This window comes from Rutidosis leptorrhynchoides, chromosome 5 (assembly GCF_046630445.1).
Source record: "Rutidosis leptorrhynchoides isolate AG116_Rl617_1_P2 chromosome 5, CSIRO_AGI_Rlap_v1, whole genome shotgun sequence".
NCBI classification, from domain to species: domain Eukaryota; kingdom Viridiplantae; phylum Streptophyta; class Magnoliopsida; order Asterales; family Asteraceae; genus Rutidosis; species Rutidosis leptorrhynchoides.
In genome coordinates this window covers 127574194-127582279 of record NC_092337.1, presented here as the reverse complement: position 1 = coordinate 127582279, position 8086 = coordinate 127574194, and the positions used below count along the sequence as shown (strand labels likewise).

General features: G+C 36.1%; 1 long non-coding RNA gene across 1 annotated transcript; it reads left to right on the top strand.

The window, feature by feature from the left end:
- The first annotated feature begins 4755 nt into the window (after window positions 1–4755).
- Window positions 4756–7871, top strand: LOC139847608 (uncharacterized). The gene is made up of 3 exons (XR_011759589.1): window positions 4756–5248; window positions 5423–5606; window positions 5779–7871. It is a non-coding gene; the product is annotated as an uncharacterized lncRNA (long non-coding RNA).
- The last annotated feature ends 215 nt before the right edge of the window (window positions 7872–8086 follow it).

Here is an 8086-nt window from a genome sequence, read left to right as displayed (position 1 = left end):
ACAAGTCTTCTCCGTTTCTCGCCGTGAATAATTAATTCTCCCCCACTTGGGGTCTTCACACGAATAGACTTTTCATGGTATGAAATATTGGCTCTATAATGATCGAGCCAATCCATACCAATGACGATATCAAACTCACCCAAAGTCATCCGGATGAGATCAATTTTAAAAGATTCGGTACCAAACACCACATCACAATCTTTACAAACATCAACCCCTAGCACCATCTTACCATCCGCTATTCTGACTTGTACTGGATGACTTAACTTAGCTAGTGGTTTATCAAGCTTAGAAACAAATCGAGGAGTCACAAACAATAAATTAGCACCGCTATCAAATAGTATCCTTGCCGGTTTAGAATTAACCATGAAAGTACCTGAGATAACTTCGTTGGATTGTTTAGCTTCATCGTTGGTCATCAAATAATTCCTTCCCCTAGCCGTACCCACCGCCTTTTCGAGCTTCTTCACTTGGTCACCTAACAACTCGGGACATTCCGGCTTTCGATGTCCAGTTTTTTGACAATTAAAGCACGTGACCGTCTTATTCAAACAATCGCTGGAGTAATGACACTTCTTCCCACAACCATAACACGTAGGTACGAAACCAACCGAACCGCCCTTCTTCACACTTCCGACGCTTTCGGACACACCCTTGCTTTTCTTGTTGGAGTAGCTAGATGCTTCAAATTTTCTCTTACTCGCCCCATAACTAACCGGACTTGAAGCTTGCGCTTCAAACCCCTTTGTCACAGCTAAAAGCTTAGCAAAAGTTTCAATATGACCAATACTAATTTTACCCTTCAAATCATCTCTAAGGGTTGCGTGAAAATCTTCCATTAACAATTGATCATTCCCCACATATTCGGGGCAAAAACGTGCCTTGGCGAGAAAGTTGGTTTTGAGAGTATTTAGGTCCAAAGACCCTTGACGCATGTTTCTTAACTCGTTGCGCAACTTAGAAAGATCCGCTTGTGTACGGTACTCGAGGAAAAACTCTTTCTTGATTTCTTCCCAAGACAACCCTACAAAAGCTGCATCACCTACCACGGCTATCTTACCATCCAGCCAATCCTTAGCGTTGCCCCTCAACAAACTAGTGGCAATCCTTGTCTTCTTTTTGGGTGGGCACTCGCTAGTGAGAAAACAACCTTCGATATCGGAGATCAAAGCCGTACTTTTCATGGGGTCAGGATCCCCGGAAAAGAGAGGAGGCTTAGTTGCCATGAAGTTCTTGTAGCTAAAAACCATCTCGCCCCCATTTTGAGGTCTAGGAAATCTCCTTTCAACTTCTTCTTTCACGGCATCAGCCATTTGCTCTCGAATCAAATCGACTATATGCTCTGAAACCGACTCTTCGAGTATTTGCTTAACCTTACAAGAGAAAACCGAGACGTAGTTTTCTTGAGCAGCCTCTATTTTGGTAGTCATTTCATCTTCCTCCGCATGTGAAGGATCACCATTATTTGTGTCCGTTCCATTTCTCGTCTTCATTCTAAAAATTGAAACGGATTAGACATCACGTCAAAACAATAAGGATATATACATATGACCGCACGCACATCACACCTAGCTCAATTCTTATCGCACGTCCTTGCTTGACTTGACTTGCAACCGTAATAGTGGTCGTGACTCACTATTATGCTCGCATGCCGTGCCATGCTCAAATGTATCACAACCATCTTGCTTCGATGTTCAAGACAATAACGCATGATTAGTAATATCATAACATAGCATAGTTAGTCCACCTATGCATTAAAGAACTAATCAAAACCCATACCGACCCGTAGTCCTACAAGTCCCGCATATAACTCAACAACACAAAAGTCTAAGTCTAGGCGCCTGTCTCAAGTCACCTAAATCCCTTAGACCAAGCTCTGATACCACTTGTCACAACCCAACCCGTTAACCAACCGAAAACGCACCATAAAAAAAAAAATTTCAAACAGGCCTGCCCAGACTGGGTGCGCGGCGCGCGGCCCAGTCTGTGCGCGGCGCGCACACTGCCGGACAGCTTCTGTCCAAAATGTGCATTTTTCGTTTAAAGATCTCGCGCTTCCCGGCACTTTTAGACGTAACGCTTTTTACAACATATTATTATATGCAAAACTAACACGATTCAATCATAAAACGAGTTCTACAATGCGGGGCCCACATATGCCCAAAATACCCTTAAGTTCAAAAATAAAAGTTTCGACCACAAAAGTTTAATTTCCAAACGTTACTTAGAGCATGGTGTTTGGGGTTAAACTACCCAATCTTGGTCGAACTTCCAAAAGCTAAAACTCCCGAAAGCCACTAATCCAAGCGAATACCTTTGCCCTTATCCAAGCCGGAGCCTAAAAAGGTAAACAACGAGAGGGTAAGCTAAAGCTTAGTGAGTAGAATAAATATATACATACATATACAATTTACCTACTCGCATCTACAACATCACATACCACATAATATTGCATGTCATCTCGTAACAAAAGCTAGTATCATCAAAACGTACAACTAGCAACCTCATTAGCATCATAATCATAATAATAATGAAATGTGAAACATCAACAAATATACAAACCATGGTTAACCAATATCGCAAGGGAATGCCTCGCAAATGAGTCATCGGTGATCATAACAACCGTTAGCGCCCAAATTGGCTATGGTATGCTAACCCCGAGGTGTCCCCAAAACGGCTATGGTATCACCCCCAATTTGTACGAAAAACGGCTATCGTAATACTTAATCATTGTATGAGTATAGACGAGCCTATACTCACACATTGTGCACAAAACGGCTATGTGCACAATTATTAAATGTGGACAAAACGGCTATGCCTCACATCTTACGGTCACAAAATGGCTATGTGACACCGACAATATGGGCAAATAAACCATATATATACATACATAGATATTCCACTCACCTTATCGTCTTGGCGAGATTTCCAACACTTGTAACTTCGAAGCAAGTCACCTAATACAATTTATGCCCAATTAAATCACATAAGAAGTTAGATTGTGCACCAACTAACCTCACTAGTGCATTTATGACCCAAGATGGTATTTATGACTCATTTGCACTAGAATCACTCAACCGAGGTTCAAATCCCCAACTTAATCACTAAAGGCTAGTGATTAACTAACTATTTAAGACTCTTTAGAACCATTTATTACTTGAAACCCTAGGTTGGTCATTCATGAGTCCTCATGACTCAATCTTACCCAAAAACCCCCAAAAATCACCCACAATGGGTTTTGTGTTCATCACTAACCCAAACCCTAACCCTTAATCAAACCAAACCAAGAAAATCAAGATTAGGACTTACCACCACAATCAAAACGTAGCTAGTGATGAGATGAACAACTTTATAACTCGAGCTAAGACCCGAAACTAGCTTCTTCTACCTCTGCTTGAGCTTTCTCACACTAGAAATCTCTCTCTCTCTAAAATTGATGTGGAAGAGATGAAGTAGTTGAAAGTGGAGTAATGACACCCCAAGATCTGATCTAGTGGCCTTAAACTCGTCCCCAAGTTAATTAACCAAAAAGCCCTTCAAAAATATCCAATTAAAAGAAACAGAAACTGCCAGCTGGAAAGGGTGCGCGGCGCGCTCCCTTACATGTGCGCGGCGCGCACAATGATCTGAAAGGATTCTGATCACAGTTTAATTGCACACTGTTTCTCACACTTCATGCACCTTATTTACACTTATGTACATTAAATATTAGGGTGTTACAAACACAGCGGTAGTCGAACAATAAAGATGGTAGTCGAACAAAAATGTTTTCTACATTTTGGTAATTCGAACAAAAAAAACGTTCCTCCGTGTTTTTTTTTTTGTTCGACTACCGTGATTTTTGTTCGTCCGTCAGTCCTTTTTCCTCGTCTGTGCCCCTTTTTGTTCGAATTTCAGTGTATTTTTGAGTTCCTAAAGTTCTCACACTAAAATGTTCTCACTTGATCATATATATATATATATATATATATATATATATATATATATATATATATATATATATATATATATATATATATATATATATATATATATATATAGGGGCAGAATCAATGGGGAAGTAACCAATCGGGGGGAAACAATTTGTTTTTTTTTGTTTTTTTTTTTGGAATTTTTTTTTCAGGCATCAAGATCACACGAAAATATGAACATTTAGAAAAGACACTTCGTGATGAATGTTATTATTTAGGCGGGAAAACGATCGATAAAAATAACATTCAAGATAATATTGTTCGTGAAGAATGTTAACGTTTTTTTTTATGTTTTGTGAAGTAAAATTTAGCCCGATTTAGAGTTACGGTTTAAGGGGGTTAGGGTTTAGGGTTTGGTGTTTTGGGTTTATTCCCAAAATACCAAACCCTAAACCCTAAACTCTAAACCGTTCGTGTTAAAAACTCAATCTAAACCCTAAACCCTAAATTTCTAAACCTTAATATCTAAACCCTATAAACGCTAATATCTAAACCCTAATATCTAAACCCAAAAAACACGATACTTGTTATATATTAGTTCTTCGAGCGTTTTCTCGCTAAAATAAAAACATTTATCACAAAGTTTATTTATTAAATGTTCATATTTTCATCCAATTTATAATGTTCGTGAACAAAGTTTTTTCAAAAAACAAAAAAAAAAGATTTTGCTTCCCCCCGCTTTCTCCGATTAGTTACTTCCCTCTTGATCCTACCAATATATATATATATATATAATCTATAATCTATCTATCTATCTATAATCTATCTATCTATCTATTAAACTTCTATAAATCGTGTAGATAAATCCAATGTGTCAAGCTGCTAAGTATTCCCTAATCATGTTACTGACGTGTTAAATAGGGATTAAATCTGGATTAATACTAATTAATTACGTGTCTATGAAAAATTACGGGACATCAAAGAAAAAAGGGGGTCAGTTTGTTAGGGTTTCATAACTTCTATTCTGTATGTTCTTGTTCCATAAAAAATACAAACGGCGCTTTATCTGATAATTACTCCATAAATTCGTTTAACGAATCCATCCTGCAACTCAAAACCCAGATTATAATTGAAACAAAACTGTGCTCGATTCGGAAGCAGGTTGTTTTGATGTATTGGTGTTTAACGAATCAATTCGACTACCGCAAAAGGGTTATCTGTGTGCTTGCTGTTAAATAATCAATTCGTGGCTGGGTTACTTAATATCGGCTACAATCAATTTAACGAAACATATCCGTCGAATTCAGTTGTGAAGCACTACGATTTGTCGATTTGAGGTTTATTATTTTTGCTTTTCGTAAAAGTTTGTGACTTTGCAGGTTATTAAAAACCATAAATTTAACTTAATATTCTCTATTATCTAACTCATATTATGGTTGTATATGATTTGCAAGATTCAGTTTTTTGAATATAATCAATTTTTTAAGCTAAAATATATTATTATTTTGCAGGAATCGATTTGATACAAAGTAGTTCATTGCTATCATCTGTCAAGACGTATTTACTAATCGAAAAACAATCGAGATGCAGGGAAGAGAAAATAAGACATAGGAACAGGGTCTCTTTTGAATGTAACAAATTATTCGTTTGTTTTATGTCGACTTATCAAATGTGATTTATTGCTGTTGGTGAAAGGTAGCTTCTTTTTCTCCATATTTGAATAAAAAGTAAAGTTTAAATGGGTTTTTTGTGGGTAAGGGCTTATCAACAGCAACCAAAGCTCATAAATTAGCATTCCGATACTGGATTATAACATGTATAGTGACTGGTATCAAATTGAATGATTTGCTACTTTTTGACAATGCAGCACCATCAATTTTAATTGGGAAATAAGGAAGCTGTACCAGCAACCATTCAAATCCAATAAAGTTATTTTTACGTAACAGCTGCAGCCCATCTTCTTCGGATTCTACGGTTGTTTATAATGAAGGTGCAATGATCCATGAAAGATTTCACCTTGACACTATAATACTTAAACCTATCTGTTATACAGCTTTGATTATTCATCAGGTGTTCTTTGCACATTCTGTTCAATTTAAGTATATATGATCTGTATACAATTTCTGGATATACAATCAGTACTTGATTACATAAGTTTCACTCATAGATGTACCAAGTTTCTTTTTTTAATCATCATGTTTTTTCGGCAAGTGTATTTGATAAGTGGTTGAAAGAGAATGTTGACTACTTGGAGCAACTAAAATTCCTGGTAGATATTAAAGGTGTTTCTAACCACGTTAAATTCATCACATCTTGTCCCACTGCCGAAAGAAATGCCCTTCTGTCTGATTGCCTATGTGTCATGTATACACCAAAGGTGCCTTAAAAACTTCTCTATTTTTCAACTTTCTTTAGCATCTGATATGAATTATGTTGTCGTTTGCACAATTGAAGTGTTAGATGCTTTTAGTTAGAATTGGTAATCTGACCTATTTACTTACAAATGAATGCATTAATTGGGTAGAGTAGTTTGTTGCTAATGGATCAAATCGAAGAAATTTGGTAAACACCTAATGGGTTGAACGGGCTGAAAGTCAACAAAATTTTAATTTAATTGCTTACAGTCTCCCTAAAGTCTAATCGTAGTAAACGGGTTAAAATTTTGAAATAATTTTACTTTTTCTGTTTTAAGAAAGTGGATCATAATCATATTAAAAAATGGTTTTTGTTATCATATTAACTATTTGTGAATAATTGGACAAATAGTTGTCATGGGTTACCCAATCGTGGTAAAAGCAACCCATTTATTTACCACATCTTGTATTTGTTTAAGACATAAGTTCATATTTTCAACTTTTGTGCAAGGGCTGTTGACAATACCTAAGGTTTGACCTACATTATATAGAACAAGGTAACTAATGCAAAGAAACGATTTAGTTTAACTGCACGATCTACTAAATTTATTTAATGTGTTTCTTGTACTCTATTGCTACGGGTCAAATAGTCAATTACAGTTAGTTTGTTAAGTATCCACTTGTCAGGATATTGGTGGTTAAAACATATATAATTAGTTAGTGACGTAAGTAGTTAGCTAGGCACGTGTTTATAACTGGAGTTGTATTAAGCAATACATCATCCACTATTTACACGTCTCCAAACAAATCAAAGACAAGATCATCGTTACCTGAAATTCCGATCCATCGATTCAACTATTAGAGAGGTTGAACGGTTTTGAGGTATGTTTCATTGATTTCATTTTTTTTACTCTTACATTTGTGAAAGGTTCTATCTTGAGATAATTTTAGCGATTAAGAAGCAGACTAATTTACGTTTCTGAAAAATCGTGTGTTGATATCAATTCAAGCTGTTTTAGATGGTCATATTGCATTGAAGCTATAACTCTTTTTTTGCTTTCAATGTGACATGACTATTTTTAATGGAACTACAAGTAGAAAGCTTAATAATTTATATTCCCTATACAATAAACTGTTATAGGCTTTTCATTATGTGGAAAGTTTGTGCTTTTTATGAGTTGTGTTGATCAAATTTTTTAAAGTTTGTAAATGGATGGGTGCTTGTGACTGCATTATACCCAGTGTACGATCTTTTCACTGCATTTTATATATAGATACAATATTTAATAATTTGAGGTTTTTACTATTTTCGTCTGATCTTTTACGTGGGTCCTGCCACAATCGCCAGGCATTTATCAGAGGGCTTTCGATTATCGTCAATGACTGTATACCAGGACAAGTATGCAAAGTCTACTTTGATGTGCTTTACATCCTATTATATGATACATTGCTCAGTACTTAAAGGTTGCAATTTCGACCCATTCACTTATGTGTGAGTTAATTTGAATCACGTTTATTTTTTTTTTTGGCTAAATGGTGTCCAAATTTTGTGTACATAGGCTAACAATTACTATTGTATGTTATTGAATGTCTTAATTATCCATATTTGGTACATAGCCTACCAATTACTATTGTACATAGGCATCAACGTTGATTCTTGCAAGAAATCTTTCGTTTTATTCAAATTTACATAGGCTACCAATTACTATTGTACATGGGCTACAACCTTGAGCGCATATAGTGTAAAGCAACTAACTATAGGGTGTTTAGAGCGACTATGATATGGTTTACGATCCAAGAGTTACAACACACGAGCTCTTA